Raw genomic sequence first — 19024 nt, 5'->3', positions numbered from 1 at the left:
AGCCCTCTGTTTAATAGCAGCCTACTGGAGCCTGCATATGATTGTTCTTGGTTTCCTCACATTGTTTCTCATTTGGTCAGGGTGCAGTGCCTCTCGCACTCAGAAGATGAGGTGGAGCGCTGCAGACATTTAGGGAGGCACGTAACAGCTGCACTCTGGATAGGTGGGTACCATGGTATTTGGGTGATTTTGCGTGTGTGTGTGTTTGTGTGTGTGTGTGTGCATGCGTGCGTGGCCACATGTGTGTTTGTGTGGTATGAGTAGTAGTAGTCATAGTAGTGTAAGTGAATTATGGCCTTGTCGCTAAACCTACTATTGTGTCAGAGGCAGACTGGACAAGAGGGTATTTCAATGTTTGCATACTATATGGTATTATTTATTTTAAACAGACAATGCCTGAGAATTTTACAAAGTGCAGTATAAGGATTACAACATTGAAGTATAGACACTTGTTGTAAATATGTCTAATCCATACGTTGCTAGCAATTCTTAACAGAAGACCAGCCTATATCATACACATGATATTATAATAAAAAAATCAGGCATCATCAAAATAATGTAGAAGGAAGGATCTAGACCGAAGCAATAAGGAAGCGGATAGGTTAAATTAATTAGGTAGTATATAGGATACAGATATCCAATTCTGTATGGAATGTGGCTAAGATAAAACATTGAAATTATAAAGGATAAACATAATATATAGTACAGAGATAGTATGTTCAAAAATAAATAGTGTATTGGATACAGATAGCAAATACTGTACGATATGTATAGAATATAGATAGTACATCGAAAATGTATAGCACATGGATAGTATAGGATATAGACAGTATATAGAACATGAGTAGTAAATAGGATCTAGATAGTATGGATACTATATATTCTGTTCTATAGATAGACAGTATATTGGATATGTCACATTTCCCTAAGGTCCCTTTAATTATCTTTATGTATTTATACGTTTCACACAAGAGAAAAAGTTAATGAGGCTCTGGGCTGATGGTTGAAATGTATATGCAGTATCCAATCAGAGAGTGGCTTCAAAGTGCGGGTGTGGGCAGTGATATTCAAACATTCCACTGACCACAACCACAGCAGAGATCAGTTAAACTGGCAGTTCTGCAGCGGGCCCTGAACTTGGTCATCCTGTGATACCTGAGATTTAGCTTGAACTGGCAGCTTATGGAGAGAGAGAGACAGTGAGAGAGTCAGAGTGAGTGAGAGTGAGAGACATAGAAACTCGCTGGACCCCAAATCACTGGATCAGTTATCACTGGACCTTGAATATTTCATAGAGCAAGTTGCAGCAGACACACAGATGGGCTAAATAACAAACAAACATACAACCATATCCTTAATACTTAGACAGCCCTTGGCACAAGCCATTCAGTTTCGGTACTGTATATTAAACAGTACGGTATTACACTTATTTTTTACAGTGGTATAGTTTAAGGGCTATGAACCACAGTGTTCGAACTTCCAACAAGCAAACGTTTTGGTTTTCCAAGTAAATGGAAAGAGAGAGCCTGTGACGTGATTTCTTCTTTTGGACGTTAACAAGGCCACACCTTAACCCCTCCTCCACATTTACCGGATTGGTTGAACAGTGCAAAAGAGAAGCTCCACCCACAGTTTTTTTGCCAAGACCTGGATGGGGGAGATGTAGCATCATGTGAACTCTTCATTTGAACACTTCCTACATTAGGTCAATATTAACCCTATCATTCCCAAATACAACATTATTTTTTAATCACAGTTCCATTCATCAGCATGTTCTGCCCTCATATTTGGTCTTGTGTTGACCTTTTTAAATTATTTATTTTCAGGATAACAGGGCAAAAAAAACATTACAAAACCATTTCACATGAATAGTTTCATTAGTTTTATTAACAAATGTCTGCTACAAAATAACCTTAAAACAAATACAGAAACATGAACATCCTACTAGAAGGTAATAACTGTGTGGAGTATGGAGATTGTGAATGCATCAATGTCAGTTTAAGATAGATAAAGTAATATAGACACAATATCCTGGGAAGATGATATGATCTAGCTTTTTTATTTATTATTTAAAATGTATTGAATATATTTAAATGCTAATATAATGCTAATAATGTTGACATTAAATATGTTAAATGTATTACAATTGTGCCAATTCATACAATTTTAAGTGTATTTTAATTAATATATTGTTCCGGCTTTAGTACTGTTGCCTGGCTTGTGAGCATCATGGACATGTATGTCATACACATGAGAATCTCAGATTTGTATAGATACAGCTCTGGAAAAATTTAAGACCACTTTTTCTTTCCTTTCCAAAAAAGTTGAAAAGGAAGGTTTCGAGTGAGGATCAGAAGCGTTCAATTTACAGTGGTCTCTTAATTTTAACCCTTCTGTTCCTCACTCAAAACCCTCCCTTTCAACTTTTTGGAAAGGAAAGAAAAAGACGCAGTGGTCTCTTCTGTATTCCCATTGTTTTATATTGTTTAGCCCCTGTTAATCACACATAATGATAGGGATATGGATGCCTACAAACTAGACAAAACCTTGAAGTCTTTAGTAGCTCAATGTATAAAATGAGTTTAAAGGCCAGGACGCACCAGCACAGAGGTGGACCAACTAAGGCCCGCGGGCCAAATCCACCTCCCAAGGCTCTTCCATCCGGCCCGGGAGGCCATTCCGAATCTGGATTGAAATGATTTAAACATTATAATGGACCTATTGTAAACAAGTTTTAATTATTGCCCTTTTCTGGCCAACAAATAATTTATGATTAACAAATTACAAAACAAATGTGGCCCTCCCATTCAATTTAAAAATCCTGTTGTGGCCCCCAGCCGAAAGGTTTGCCCTCCCCTGCACTAGTATGTCCTTGGGGCTCATACTGTAGATTAGATCCGTTAGGCGCAATTATGCAGAGAGGGTATAGATCACACCATCCACACGTTTAAAACCACTATACGTTCAGAGATCCCTCACTACAAGTGAATCATCTCCCCCTAGGTGTTGACAACTCAACAGGGCTGCTTCTAGGCATAAGTGTCATAAGCGGTCGCTTAGGGCCCCTGAGTGCTAGGGGGCCTCCGACCATTAGGGAGCCCCTGAACACTAAAGGAGCGGGGACCCCAAATAAATTTTTACGCAGGGCCCCGAAAAGGTTAGAGACAGCCCTGCTACTCAAACTTGGGATCTGTGCACAAAACCATGATTTTCTGGCATCAAGGGAAAGAGCGGGCCAGTAGAATTCTGCCCCCGCTGTCCCCTGTCCTCAAGACTATAGTCCAACCTACTGAGAGGATTCAACAGCAGCTAGCAAAAAAACATCTTCCTCTCTATTTGTTTATTGAGTTGGCTGTTGGTCTAAATCTGCTCCCAGGATAGTTGTAACTAAGAGATTTGTTCATGCAGTTACTGCTGGTTAACGGTAATTCATTATTCATTGAAAAGAAAAGACTGATCAGGTGTAATTATAGTGTAAGAAGAATGTTGGCAGGATTTCATGAAACTTAACCTGAAGGACACAGTTGAAATCCATGAAGTACAGAAACTATAAATAGTGTACATTTAGATTACTGTCATAATTCTGTTATACGTTAGTAACACAGGCCTACCAGGGCGGATCTTTCAGCTAGCTAAAGAAAACGGTGCTACACATTTTGGAAATGTTGTAATCCTGAAAAGGCTTGTTTTGCCGGCCATGTGTGGTTGAGAGAGAAATATTAATTTAGAGCAGATTGCATTCATTTACGCATATGTTTTAATAAATAAATCACATTATGGTGGCCTGTGGTATAATATGAGTAACAAAGAAAATTACGATTATTAATCAAACATACACACATCTTTCTAATTAAGGAATAGGGGTTTTGTCTCATAGATAAACTCACCAAATGTTTCTGTTTTGGTTCATATTTAATTTATAACGGCTGTATATGTTCTCTAACTTTACATGTGCAACTATTAAAACAACTCTCCCACTTTGAAACCATAATATTCTCTCAACACCTTCTTGAATATTGTTAAAATATGTCTTTGGCATGAAACCTATCTTAAACAAATATGATAAAATGTAGCACTGTATTTACAGTATCATGGACCTAAGATTCCATAGTGTAACCCCAGTGATATCAGGACACTCTTGATAAGATTTTCTTCCTCTCCCTCTCTCTTCCTTTGACAATAATAGAATACACAAAGGCCTTGAAATCCGACAAGCCAAAATTAATTTAGCATCGATGTCCCTCCCTGCCAGATTCAACAACAAATCACATTTGCAGATTTGTCTCCTTTTTTCTCGTTTTTTTTTATCTGCAGCAAAGGGGCCTGGCCATTGTCATTCAATGGCCAAGCTGTTTGGAAATCACTGCCCTCTTTGTGCTCTCTCAGCCTCCTTGTCTGTATTCCCTGATGGGCTGTCCTAGATGGAACACTTCCTTTTATAATTTACAAGTTATGTATACATCCCCCCATGACAGAGAGGAAAATGGAAAAGGAATGGATGAATGGATGGGTGAATAAATGAAAGGATGAAAAGCTCTCAGATGGAATCAAATGATGGCCTTGTTTCAATATTACTTTAGAGATTCTCTCAGAATTTTAAATTATTATTAATTCATTCATTTTGAAGCATTTATAAGAGTATAACAGATAAGAATAAAATAGTTGGACTAATGCAATGAGGCTAATTCTCCATACCACATAAGAAATACGTCCTAAGGACATGTGCAATGTTTCCAATAGGTGTTTTGAAAGATTTTATCACAACATTATCCAGGGGACTTTACATAAAATTCACTAGGTTGTGTTCTTTGGGAACCTTTGTTAAGTGCCCTGTTAAGTTCCCAGGACATCCATCAGAACCATGTCGGGACCTTTTAAGATGTTGTCAGAACTTAAGTTTCCCTAGTCACTAGGATATTGCATTATGAGCTAATCAAACTTTCTCCTGGGGATCTTTGTGTTGTTTTCCTCTGTTCTCAGGTAATCATTGAGAAACATGTCAACATCATTTTAGGACATTCTCAAAACATTTAAATAACTACCCTGAAAAAAAAAGTGAGTAAATAGGACATCCATACAGTATGACATCACAAAAGGTCCCCTAAAGTGGTGAGGAAGTGTTTTTATCCCGTGGTGTTTTTGTTTTGTTTCATTGTTGTTTGCGACCATCAGGAACAAGCTAAAAGCCTCAAGGGAACCATGAAACACTGTCCAATGAAGTTCTTACAAACATCCTTGAGGTTTCCCCAGAACCAACCAAAAATTTACAAAACCACTAGGAGTCAATGATGCAATGTCATGCAAAACATCAGAATTTTTGCCTCAAGACGTCCTAGGAGCAGCTGGGACTGGGACCTAGAAGAAACCTCAGTTATAACTCTTGTTAATTTTGGGGTGGTACCAGTTTAATGGTCAAATTGACATTTTAACACCTTTTTATATCTCCTTGTATTATAAATTCAATAGAATGTTTACAAGCTGATTAAATATTGTTGAAAAAACTTGGATCAGTCACATGTCAATACAATGAATGTTTTCATTTATATATACAGTATCTCACAAAAGTTAGTACACCCCTCACATTTTTGTAAATATTTGAATATATCTTTTCATGTGACAACACTGAAGAAATGACACTTTGCTACAATGTAAAGTAGTGAGTGTAAAGCTTGTATAACAGTGTACATTTGCTGTCCCCTCAAAATAACTCAACACACAGCCATTAATGTCCAAACCGCTGGCAACAAAAATTAGTACACCCCTAAGTAAAAATGTCCAAATTGGGCCCAATTAGCTATTTTCCCTCCCCAGTGTCATGTGACTCGTTAGTGTTACAAGGTCTCAGGTGTGAATGGGGAGCAGGTGTGTTAAATTTGGTGTCATCGCTCTCACGCTCTCTCATACTGGTCACTTGAAGTTCAACATGGCAACTCATGGCAAAGAACTCTCTGAAGATCTGAAAAAAAAAAATGTTTGCTCTACATGAATATGGCCTAGTATACTGAAGCAGAGCATTATCCCCTCCCTTCGGAGACTGGGCCGCAGGGCAGTATTCCAACATGATAATGACCAAAAACGCTGAGGGTAAAGGTGATGGACTGGCCAAGCATGTCTCCAGACCTAAACCCTATTGAGCATCTGTGGGGCATCCTCAAACGGAAGGTGGAGGAGCGCAAGGTCTCTAACATCCACCAGCTCTGTGATATCGTCATGGAGAAGTGGAAGAGGACTCCAGTGGCATCCTGTGAAGCTCTGGTGAACTCCATGCCCAAGAGGGTTAAGGCAGTGCTGGAAAATGATGCAAGCCACACTAAATATTGACACTGGGCCCAATTTGGACATTTTCATTTAGGGGTGTACTCACTTTAGTTGCCAGCGTTTTAGACATTAATGGCTGTGTGTTGAGTTATTTAGTGGGGACAGCAAATTTACACTGTTAAAGAAGCTGAACACTCACTACTTTAAATTGTAGCAAAGTGTCATTTCTTCAGTGTTGTCACATGAACAGATGTGAGGGGTGTACTCACTTTTGTGAGATACTGTGTGTGCATATATATATATATATATATATATATATACTTGTGTATATATACTTGTGTGTGTGTGTGTGTGTGTATATATACTTGTATATTAATTAAAACACTTTTATCAAACAACTATGGAACATTCTAGTGGATAGTAAAAAATTGTTACATAATATTTGCTTTACATTTGCCATCACAATTATTTACTGAAACTCTAAATGTTATAAGAAATGTTTTGATGTTAATAAGAGTCCCAAATCTAGTAGAGTGTTTTAAATTGCAATACATAACATAAGATCATAAGAGTCTAAGAAATGTTAATTAAAAAATCTTACAAAATAACTTTACAAATTAACTAAAAACTGAATTATGCTCTCTGGGACAAACTTTACAGTTATTTCAATGGACAACATAAACAAAAGAGAATAAACAAACAGTAAACAAACCACATAATGTGATGCTTAGAGGAAATTTTTTTATTTTAAACAAAAAATACACATGTTCATATCTATTTGACTGACCCAAGTCTGGACTGTAACTATAAGTATCATGATACTATATTATCACATATGCAAAGGTCTGAGTCAAACATCAGTGAAGAACATCAATCAAAGGCCCAGCAAAAAATACAAATCCATTAAAAGATCATAAAACAAAGTAAAACTAAAGAGGTCAGATAGCAAAACCCAAATGTTGGTTTACCTATTTCCTACAGCCTAACATACCACTCCACTCACCATTTGATAAACTCTTTATAAACATGATAAAGACAGAACGCTGAAAGCAATAGACTACAGTAATCATCCAACTAATTCTCAGAGCAACCTGTAGGTAGACTCTAATTCCTGTCAAATATCAGGAACATTCACACTGCCAATTACATGTCATGGAAGATTATCTTCATCTGAGGCATGAAATGCACTGCCTCTCTTTCCAGCTCCCTCTCCCCAGAGCCACCTTGCCTGGGTGGAGAGCAATGAAGCCGTGAACCAATCGCTAGTGTCAGATCTCTGGCTGAAACCACAGATGTCTCAAGTCAACCTACAGTTACACTGTGTTAGCACACGCTAGGGATTGCTACAGTAGAGATAGGCAACTTGAATCAGCTGTGGGCATTAGTGTAAAGAGGCATCAACAAGATTAAACACAATATATTGTACACATAGTGAGCTTTACTTTTTTTTATCACTAAACCACTTGATACAGGCCATTTTTTTTTTCATTTCTGATGGGGGAGGTGTGATTTTATAAAAACCTATTTGTGTACAGGAAATTGAAAACGCAAAAATAGATTGTATTTCAAAATAACAATTTCATATCTTAATTATAATTTGACATCACATAATGAGTATTTGGTAACAGATTTACATTCCTTGTAATTTTACACAACAACTAAAATGTGTTGATGTTGTTGTTGACTAAAAATGTTGCAGCCGGAAAATAATCACTTACGAGCCGTATTTGGCCCGCGGGTCAGATGATGCAGAACACCCTGCATAAGAGAGTTTAAAACAGGGTAACACGGATTTTTCTACATTCAAACTGTGGTTTTGTTACAAAGCAAAAGGCTTGTTGCGTGCAAGCTACGTGCTCCCCATGCACCCGCAACGTTTCATTTGTTTAACACTACCTTGACACTGCAACGTGTCTAGGAAACAACATATAAAGCAAAGGAAACTATAGTATTTCACAAGTGTTGCCATTTACCAGTGAAAGTCATGGGTAAATTACTACTGTCGAATTTTCTGATTTTAATAAATTGTCATGAATTCAGGTAAGTCTAATGGTTAGCCTAATCAGCAAAAACATTGATAGCAAAATTATTGATATTTAAAATAACACGGATTATGGTTGCATTGTAATAACAGTATTGAAAATGATAATATTGATTACAGTAAAATATTGTATTAAGTATTTATTTAGGTAATTATTTTATTTATAGAGTAGGTTATTAGTAAAACATTCTAGGCCATCATAAAAGTAGGCAGAACACTGTTGCGGCTTGGAGTGCTTGTCTTGGGTGTATGGGGGTTGGGACTAATTGTGGAGTGTTAGCAAATAGTGATCTGCCTGAGGATTAACATTAGGGAAGTGAAATGACCTAATGAGCAGACCACCTCCTCCCTAATCCTGCTAATTGTTTTCTCCAGATTAAACGATTTGTGAACCGACTACACCTACACTTTCCCGATAAAATAATATAGGCTTACCACCGTTTTTTTTTCGTAGGATGATCCAACAAGTTTTAACATCCCTAGCCTTATTTTTTAACTCTGTAAAACGCGTACAGATAGCCTAAATAATTGATGTCAGTGAGGACATAACGTCAGTGGGTAAAACTGGGGGTAAATGTAACGGACTGAGTAACAAGACCTTCAACTGCAAATTATGGACCCACGTAAAGTTTTAAGACCAGTCATTTGGAAATAAGTAGCCCATCTGTTTTAATTGATGATGTCACGATTATCGAGCATATTTATGCTGCGTGTACCTCCATTTTGACTGGCAAAAAATTACATAAAACATACATGTTATATATTTGCATGAATGGATGGAACGACTATTTAAAATATATTTTCGATGTATTTTATTGTTTGTTAGAAAAAAGTATGGCCTCGAGTTGTCTAATAATACTTAGACATTTTGCAGTAAATGTCTTGTCAATTTACATAAATGCATGTTATAAGCAACGGAGTCTCTAAACAATATTCGGTTGACCCAGGTAGCATGTAATGTTTCAGAGTGAAAGGTGACATATTTCAGAGAGAAAGGTGCCCAAACAATAAGGTTGACGCTTGTTGTGTGTTAGGGCTATGTATCGCGATTAACCACCATTAGTCTAAATTAATAGGCCTTATTTTCGTTAAGGTTACTACCAGTAATGCAATTGTTTGTCAACGTTCATGATAGGGCTGGCTATTAGACCTACTCCAAACCACTACGTAATATCTTATGAGGACAACATTTTCAGGGGCAGGAATAAATGTGATCATTAGACAGACACACACACACACACACACACACACACATATATATATATATATATATATATATATATATATATATATATATATACATACTCGCCCACCTAGGTAACTCGTGCACAGGAATTACCTAGGTGGGCGATACATACGTGAGTGTTAATACCCACTCGTGTTTAGTTATTTACATTATTTATTAAACAGCTGAAAACTAGATTACACATGGGCCTATAAGCTGTTCCTTTTCATATTAGAAACCAAAGACGTAATACCCTGCATCAACAAGCCAGTCTTAAGCTGCTTGGCGATGTGGTTAAAAGCCTTTATAAAAGGTTTGTCGAGAAATTACGCTGTCTCGACGAAATTTCTCTTGAAACAAGTGACCCGCAACAGCCTGGAGACTCCTAAACCCATAGCCATGACATCAAACACTCCCCACTTACACCGCGGCGGGGCAAACAGGCGGGTGCCCAGCAAAGTGCAAGAAGCCTAGGCCCTAATGCACACATGACAACGGTGGGGTGGACGGACATGGAAGAGATAACCCAGGTCGCAAGCGAACTGCATTTGTGCTGCTAGATGGTTGTTTGCCTCCGTTTAAATGCCTGGCCTTTAGACATGGCCAGGCAGGCGCCCAGCAAAATCATTTGTTTACAGTTTGCACGTTGATAGTCATTTTTTTATGATGTTGTTCAATCCAGACTCGATGGGAGGTGCCTCGCTGAGCCCAGACAACCTGGCTCCACCGGCCATCTCTATAGCACGAGCCTGTCTATTTGAGAACATAGGCGCAGGTGTAAATCTCTATGGCAATCTTTACTTTGCAATGCAGCACTCACCTGAAGGCATGTTTTATGGCCAAGCAAATAAACCCCATTTCGTTCTCAATACAATATCATCTTGATATGCAGCATATGTGGGTTTTGATTTTTTTTAGAGGTGTTAGTGATATTGATTTTAAAAATGGAGGTTGATTAAATGCATATCTGCCAGTTGTTCACTTTATACTAATGGATATTAACATACCAGTGGATTATCTACGAGGAAGTGTATTACAGTTCATAAACAAGCGCGATCAGTTCCAATGAGCTGTTGTTTAATTATTGACCCTGAGCTCTATTTTTGTGGAGAGAGTTCGTAATGTCCCCATGGGCACAAACAGATGGCATTTATGTGGTTTTAATTAATATGCCAATGGTGTGGAATCAACGTGAAAAACAGCCCACATTGGAAATGCAAACTGTACTCAACCGTAACTGTTGCTTTGATGTTGAAAGTTACACGAGCGGGTTATGGCATCATATTTAGAAAATGTCAATGTTTAATCATATTGAACTTTTACCTGTAAAACAACTTCAGATCTGTAATGATTAGAACTCTTCTTTAAAAAAAAGATTACATTTACCGTTCCTATGGAAGTCATTCTTGCGGCCTGATTAAACAAAGCAAATTATATTGGACTCTAGGCTACAATTTAGCACTCGTATATCATCGATTATGCTAGTTAGGACAATATATCCTTTCCGAAATCATCAACAGCTATTTTACCCATAATTCAAAAACAAATACACAATACTATAGGCCCTGCATTTAAAGTTCTTGTTGATTAAATATTGAATGTTTTTATTTGCGGTATTGAATAGTGCAGCAATCTATGGCATTGCACTGTAGTGTTGAGGCGTCATAACACCAAGGTTCAATACCAGGACGCTGTATATTGGCCTTGCATCACCCGACTAAGTATGTTAAAGATTTACTTTAAATTCTAATCTTTGAATGCATTGTAAACCAAACACATTTCAAAATGTATTTTAATTCATTTAAACACAGTAAATATCCCAAAACTTCTATTTTACCAAGCTAATACAACATTCCTCTTTAAAAAGAGTAACATACACATGGCCACATTTTGAGATTAGTGTAAGTATCAGAGAAGTCTTATATATTAATTCAAAGAATGCATGTTTAAGATAGCATACATAAGTCTGCAGGAATGTCTAACAATCTCTGTAATAATAATGTCAGGCATAGATTACATGTATTTTAAATGTTTTCTCAACTGCTATGCTTTCAAATATTGTAGTGATAGAGATAAAAGTAATCAGTTTTTCTAATTAAATTTGGTTGGTAGACAGCATAGTGATACCTTGGAAATTCAACAGTTTTTTGCCTGTTTTTGAGTGAGTGCATAATCTCAAGAAAATGTTAACCAATTATCCATTTTGAAAAGTTATGTCCCCAGTGGGTTTGAACTTTTAAGTGTTTTGTATTAATGAACCACCTAACAGACAAAATAAGTGTTAAGGGTGTCCCTCAGGATTAGGTCACACTAATTCCCTGGGATGTTTATTTATAGTCCCTTAGAAGTTTTTTCCATGTGATGCTGTTGGATGTTGCAGAGAATTTATTTTTGAGATACTTGGGATGTTGTTTTATGGTTGCATTCTAGCATACACCAACCAGCCATAACATTATGACCACCTGCCTTATAATGTGTAGGTCCCTTTTTTACCGCCAAAACAGCCCTGACCCGTCGAGGCATGGACTCTGAAGGTGTGCTGTTGTATCTGACACCAAGCCGTTAGCAGCAGAACTCCTGTAAATTGGAAGGTGTTTGTCCAGCACATCCCACAGATGCTCGATTGGATTGAGATCTGGGGAATTTGGAGGTCAAGTCAACATCTCAAACTCGTTGTTGTGTTCCTCAAACCATCCATGAACCAGTTTTGCTTTGTGGCAGGGTACATTATCCTGCTGAAAGAGGCCAATTTCATCAGGGAATACTGTTGCCATAAATAAGTGGTACGTGTCAAAGTTACATCCGCATGAATGGCAGGACCCAAGGCAGAACATTGCCCAAAGCATCACACCACCTCTGCCATCTTGCCTTCTTCCTATAGTGCATCCTGGTGCCTTGGCCACCCATGACCCTATCGCTGGTTCACCGCTTTTCCTTCCTTGGACCGTTTTTTCAGACTGGGATCACCCCACAAGGGCTGCAGTTTTGGAGATGATCTGACCCAGTCGTCTAGCCATCAAACTTTGTCAAAGTTGCTCAGATCTTCTCGTTTTCCCATTTTTCCTGCTTCTAGCACATCAACTTTGAGGAAGAATGTTCACTTGCTGTCTAATATATCCCACCCACTGACAGGTGCCATGATTATGAGATTATCAGTGCTATTCACTTCACCTGTCAGTGGTCAAAATGTTATGGCTGATCGGTGTATACTGCAATTTAGTCACCTGGGTGATTTATCCAATTTCATTGGCTGATCATTTCAGATGACCCAGCTTGCCGTTGACTGAGCACTTCTGATAACATGGTTGGTCATGTGAATACACCGCCACTGGGTCATCTAAAGGGATTAGCCAATGAATTAGACCTATTCCAAAATGAACTAAAACCACTTTTCCAAAAAAGTTGGGACGCTGTGTAAAATGTAATGAAAAACAGAATGCAATGATGTGCAAATAATTTAAACCCTATATTCAATAGAAAATAGTACAAAGACAACATATAAAATGTTGAAACTGAGAAGTTATATTGTTTCTTGAATAATATAGGCCCACATTGAATTTGATGCCAGCAACACGTTTAAAAAAATTTGAAATGGGCAACAAAAGACTGGAAAAGATGTGTAATGCTAAAAAAACAACCTGTTGGTACATCTGACAACTAATTAGGTTAATTGGCAACAGGTCAGTAACATGATTGGGTATAAAAAGAGCATCCCAGAGAGGTTGAGTATTTCAGAAGTAAAGATGGGGAGGGTTTAACCACTCTATGAAAGACTTTGCAGGCAAATAGTGCAACAATTTAAGAAAAACGTTTTAAATGTATAATTGCAAAGAATTTGGGGATCTCATTATCTACAGTACATAATATCATTGACAAATTCAGAGAATCCGAAGAAATCTCTTCACCCAAGGGACAAGGCTGAAAACCAATACTGGATGGCCGTGATCTTCGGGCCCTTGGGCAGCACTGCATTAAGATCAGATTTGATTCTTTAGTGGACATATTAGAATCACTTCTGAAAACCATTGACTGTGAACACAGTATGTCACTGCATCCACAAATGCAAGTTAAAACTGTACCATGCAAAGAATAATAAATCATATATAAACCCTGCCGCCTTCTCTGGGCCCAAGCTCATTTGAGATGGACTGAGGTGAACTGAAAAACTGTCCTGTGGTCTGACAAATCAAAATGGGGGGAAAAAATGGGAATCATGGATGCCACGTCTTCTGGGCTAAAGAGGAAAGGGACTATCCTGCTTGTTATCAGTGCACAGTTCAAAAGCCAGCATCCATGATGGTATGGGAGTACATTATTGCACATGGCATGGGTGAATTGCATATCTGTGAAGGCACCATTAATGCTGAACAATATACACAGGTTTTGGAACAACATATGCTGCCATCCAGACAATGTCTTTTTCAGGGAAAGCCTTGCTTATTTCAACAAGACAATGCCAAACCACATTCTACACGTATTACAGTAGCATGGCTCTGTAGTATAAGAGTCTGGGTGCTAAACTGGCCTGCCTGCAGTCCAGACCTGTCACCCATTGAAAACATTTGGTGCATTATGAAATGACATATAATGCAAAAGAGACCCTGAACTGTTGAGCAGCTGACATCTTATATCAAGCAAGAATGGGAGAACATTTCACTTTCAAAACTACAGCAATTGGTTAAAAGTAGAGGTTGTGAACATGCCCCTGTCACTTTTTTGAAATATGTTGCTGCCATCAAATTCAAAATGGGCATGTATTTTTCCAAAAACAATGTAATTTCTCAGTTTCAATTTCAGTTTTTATATGTTGTATTTGTACTATTTTCAATCAAATATAGAAATACATGATTTGCATATCATTGCATTGTGATTTTATTTGCATTTTTCGCAGTGTCCCAACTTCTTTAAAAACAGATTTGTACTATAACATGGAGATGGTCAATGGTAATGCCCATGACCTGAAAATGTGCTGTAATGGCACATATTCACAAATAAGACATCTTTCATTTGACTTGAGGTGATCATTTTGTGACATCTAATTACTTATTTTTGTTTTACAGGCAAAGCATGAACATTCAATACTTAACGAGTCAATACAAAATGTTGAATTTGGTTTGCAGAATGGCCTGGTGGTTAAATTCACTGACACAGCACAGCTATGTCCTTGTGGGTATAAGTCTGAATCCAGGTCGTGGTATACAGACTGTGCTAGGGGTCCCACAGAGGACGGTACAAATTGGCACCCGGGTGAATGTTGGACAGGGTTGCCTTGAGATATACTGTATTCGGGGCATGCAAGCTCAATCATGGGTGTTAGCCTGGGAATGTGCTCTCCTCGTGTACCTATGTCCCTTCAAATACTTCCTGGTTGAGCGAGAAGTGTTATAAGAAACAGAATGGCTTAGAACCATGTGCATTGTAGGACATGTCTCGATCCTTGACTCTCCTCAGAGTTGTTGCACTGAAGAAAGGCCACAATCGTGAATTGAACGTAACACTGGGAAGGGAGATCCTTGTTGCCCCAAGGAGTCGTGCATGCGTGCATGTGTGTGTGAGTGTGTGTGTGTATGTGTGGATATGTACTTGGGGGGTGGAGAAAGGGGAGCCCCATTTCATCCAGGGCTCAGCAAACTAGGTCTATGCCACTCTTGATTAGGAATAGTTCCCAAAAGATAGTTTCAGACATGAGATAATGAGGTCTTGTGATAACGCGGGTCTCCTTTAAGTTTTTCCCATGAATTGGGTCTGTCGCCAGTTCACAAAAAGACACTGTACATTGCCACCACGCTACTCACTTCTCATTTGTTGCACACAAAAGATGATCCACCCCAAATCCCCACTAACAAACGAGGGGCCAGGAACAAATCATATAGGCTGGTAATGTTCAATCTTATTATTTTCTCAACTAATTAACTGGAATCCCACCTTATTCTTAATACAGTGACCAATTAGTTAGCGATGTATGTCAAAGGTCCGGGGGCCACAATTGGTCGCCACAGAGAAACATTTGTAAAAGGTCTATGGCTTTAACACTGGCTATGGATCTTATTAAGGCAGATGAACCCGGTAAGTAAGGGTTACAGGCTTTTCACAGCCTCGGTTTGAACAAGATGTTTCCTAATCAGATTTGAATTTTTTGGTTGAATGGTTTGAGTGAGTGTGTATGTAGCAAATCCGTCCACATGCACACACACACAGCTTTGAAAGGCAGTGTTTGTATGGCATGTATAGCACACTATATAATGTCCTGACAATTATGAGGTGTAGCCAACTGTAGGCTATAGCAAAGCAAAGGACATATACTTTTATCAGAAACTAAATGTTAAGTTACAGGCTGCATATTTAAACAGGTGTACAAAATAAATAAAAACATAAATAATTGTATTTCTGATACATTTCTGTCATTGTTTAAGGATAATGGCTGTAAACATATCTGACAATGGTGATTGACTCCCATTGTTGAGGAATGTTCATGTTTACCATGCTCCAGAGAGAATATGCTTGTCATTATGTTTCTTAAGTGTATTTCGCTTTGTAATGACGTTTTTATTAACTGTTCAGGTGTGCTTGACAACCAATTTCCAAGGCAGTTATAACTTTTTCCCCAGCATATACTTGTTTTTAAACTTTTGCAACAGTTGCTGGAGACCTTATTCTACTTGACATTACAGTAGATGCCAGTCCAACCAGGTTCAGTTTACGTTCAAACACTCCCCCTCATTACCCCAAAAATGTCTTTATGTAAAACATATGTGGAAACTTCAATAACTGAAAGCCCAACTCCTGACCGCATCCTACTTATTTTCATTTTCATGTGGTTCGCTTGTATTGTCTGACCTTGTAAATATGGCCGGTCTCATGTTTCAAATGTCACAAGACTCTGACAACTTGGACACACTAAATAAGGATAGCATATATGGGAAATGCTGGTGCAATGGGACTTTTAACTAGTCATTTTCTATAACTTTAAACAAACACATCAGTATTTTCATTATATAGGTACCATGATAAACAACCAATTTGTTGAAAGAAAATGTCTGGGGTTATTTATGCCAATATTTTAAATGTTTAACTGTGAATAGGCTTATATGTCATTTCAAATGTACAGTTGTGGGCCAAAACATTTGAATGACCATGGATCTGACTAAAAATACAAACATTTTACACCAGTCATGACAATGTTTACACAAACACAGAGCTATTTTTTATTTTTTTCATGTCTGTTAAATCAAACACATTTAACACAGGAACTGGTTTCGGCTTGCAGCAGATCTAGTGGGTTCAGTCCTTTAGGCTACATTTCATAATTACTTTATAGTTCTAAAGACAATTTGTGAATATTGTTTGTAAAAATATATGAAATATTCTCATCTCAACTGGAAGTAACTGTTCATCTCAACAGTAACTGTCAAAATGCTATTAGAAAAGGAATTAGGCCTAGTCCTGCAATCTTTAAAGAAGAAATCAGCAGTTGACACCGTGACAAAGTGTATTCCCCGTCCCTGTTTCTGTTTCTAAGGGTGGGGCTGGAAAAATGCAAACCACACTAAAAATCACAGAGCCCGGATAGATCATTCATGATATCACAATTATAGTTTTAACAGTGTCTTATGCCTGTGTATTTGTTTAAAATTACTTTGTTTACGAACAGGATTGAAACAAGCTAATTTATTACAGGTAAACAAACATTAGGCATTTATAAATTATAGAAAGACATGGCTATGGGTGTGCAGAATAGGTCACTATACTCAACTTGATGTTGGATGGTTTTACACCACGAACGAAGTATATGGGCCAAGAAAAACTTTACAGTGGGCTATCCTACAAATTCGTTGATTTCTTTTATTTTTTTTATTTTTTAAGGATCGAGTGAGAATATAAGTCAAGTTTCTTTTTGGTCTAAGGCTGGATGCCCAAAGGATTTCCAATAAACATTCAGAAGGCATTATAGCTGAACAGTTTGGAGAGTAATACATCCAAATCACAGAGGAACATGTGATGGATTCAATTGACCGCACTCAACTTTGCTGTTCGAGTTCGCCGCGTAAACTACACTTCAGATTGTTGTGCTCGTTTCTGACAAAACCGTTAATTCACCCAGAAACAGTGGGTCAAGTTTCAGCAAGGGCAGACATACTGCCCTGGAACTTCCATAACATTTCTGCTAAACCCAAACTTTCTACTCAAAATCACGTTCAGCCAACCATCCCTTATAAATGATTGACGGATCAATATCCTTAATGAATCACATGTGCGTGTCAAACTATTCTTTACACTTTGTGTAGTAAGGGAGAGGCAGACCAACTGCAGAACCCCTGAATGCGCAAAAAGCAACAAAACGCAACATATATAGGCCCAGTGTTTCAAAATGTTTTCTGAGGAAGCTTTGAAATGCTAAAACAAGAGGCACTGTACGGACCGAATCTTCAAATATAACATTCCCGAAACAGCAGCAACAGAATTATGGAAAGGCTGGACGTTTTTAAACAGGTAATTTAGTAATTTACAACTGCAACACTAAACATTTTTTGGACAAATTTTTTTTTTTTATAAAAACCAATTCTACCAAAATGTGTTCAGATTAATAGATTAAAAAATACCTATTATTGAAATGTGCCATAGGATACACTCTTCAGGTGGTCGTTTAGTGATGACTTGAATCGCCATGTATATGTTGCGAATCGATTGTTTTTGTTGTTGTTTATTATGAACTGCTGTAGTTTAATTGTTTTAGCCACATTCTGTGTCATTTATACCGAAGGCATATATTTTAATGAAACACTGAGCCGACCCCAAAAAAATGTAATAGCTCTCCATTACAAATGATGTGTAATTTTAGCTCTAAAATAAAGTTAAACATCCTTACATTTGATCATATCATCAATTACTTATAACATATGCACATAAATCAGAGAGCCAACAGCCTGACACTTTCAGGACAGGATCCTACATTGTCCTTGTGAATTGGCATAAAATAAGTAGACTAATAAAAAAAGTTGAAGGAGCATAAACATTTCCAATTCAAGAATACAATACTCTTCTATCCACATACGTTCTTAGAAATCCAAAAAGGAATTAACTTCATATTGTAATCTTTTTGGCCTTGCCTGAATAAGATCCAGTGATGCATGTGTTCTAGAGATCTTTGTTCTGCCGCTCACTCAAAATGAATAACAATTTCCAAACCCAAATAACATAATCTTTGTATCCCCTGGAGTCGATAGTTGTCCCTGAAGTCCATGTTGAATGGGCTAGATTAAGGGGCTCAGCCCAACACAGTGCCTGGGGAACTAGGAGTCCTAATAATGAACAAGAAAAGCCCTCTGAGCAGGTACTCATGCTGGACCCAAGACTTACCCTACTGCTGAGAGATTTGGAGAGACAGGGGACCACTGACGTCCTCTCTGCACTCTTTTCATCAGGCCTATTGACAAGATATTGGGTTATCATCATAAAAAACATTAATCATGTCAGTAAGTGGTTATTGAATGCATTCCATT

The sequence above is a fragment of the Esox lucius genome, chromosome 14, assembly GCF_011004845.1.
Source record: "Esox lucius isolate fEsoLuc1 chromosome 14, fEsoLuc1.pri, whole genome shotgun sequence".
NCBI lineage: Eukaryota > Metazoa > Chordata > Actinopteri > Esociformes > Esocidae > Esox > Esox lucius.
This window is presented reverse-complemented; position numbering follows the sequence as displayed.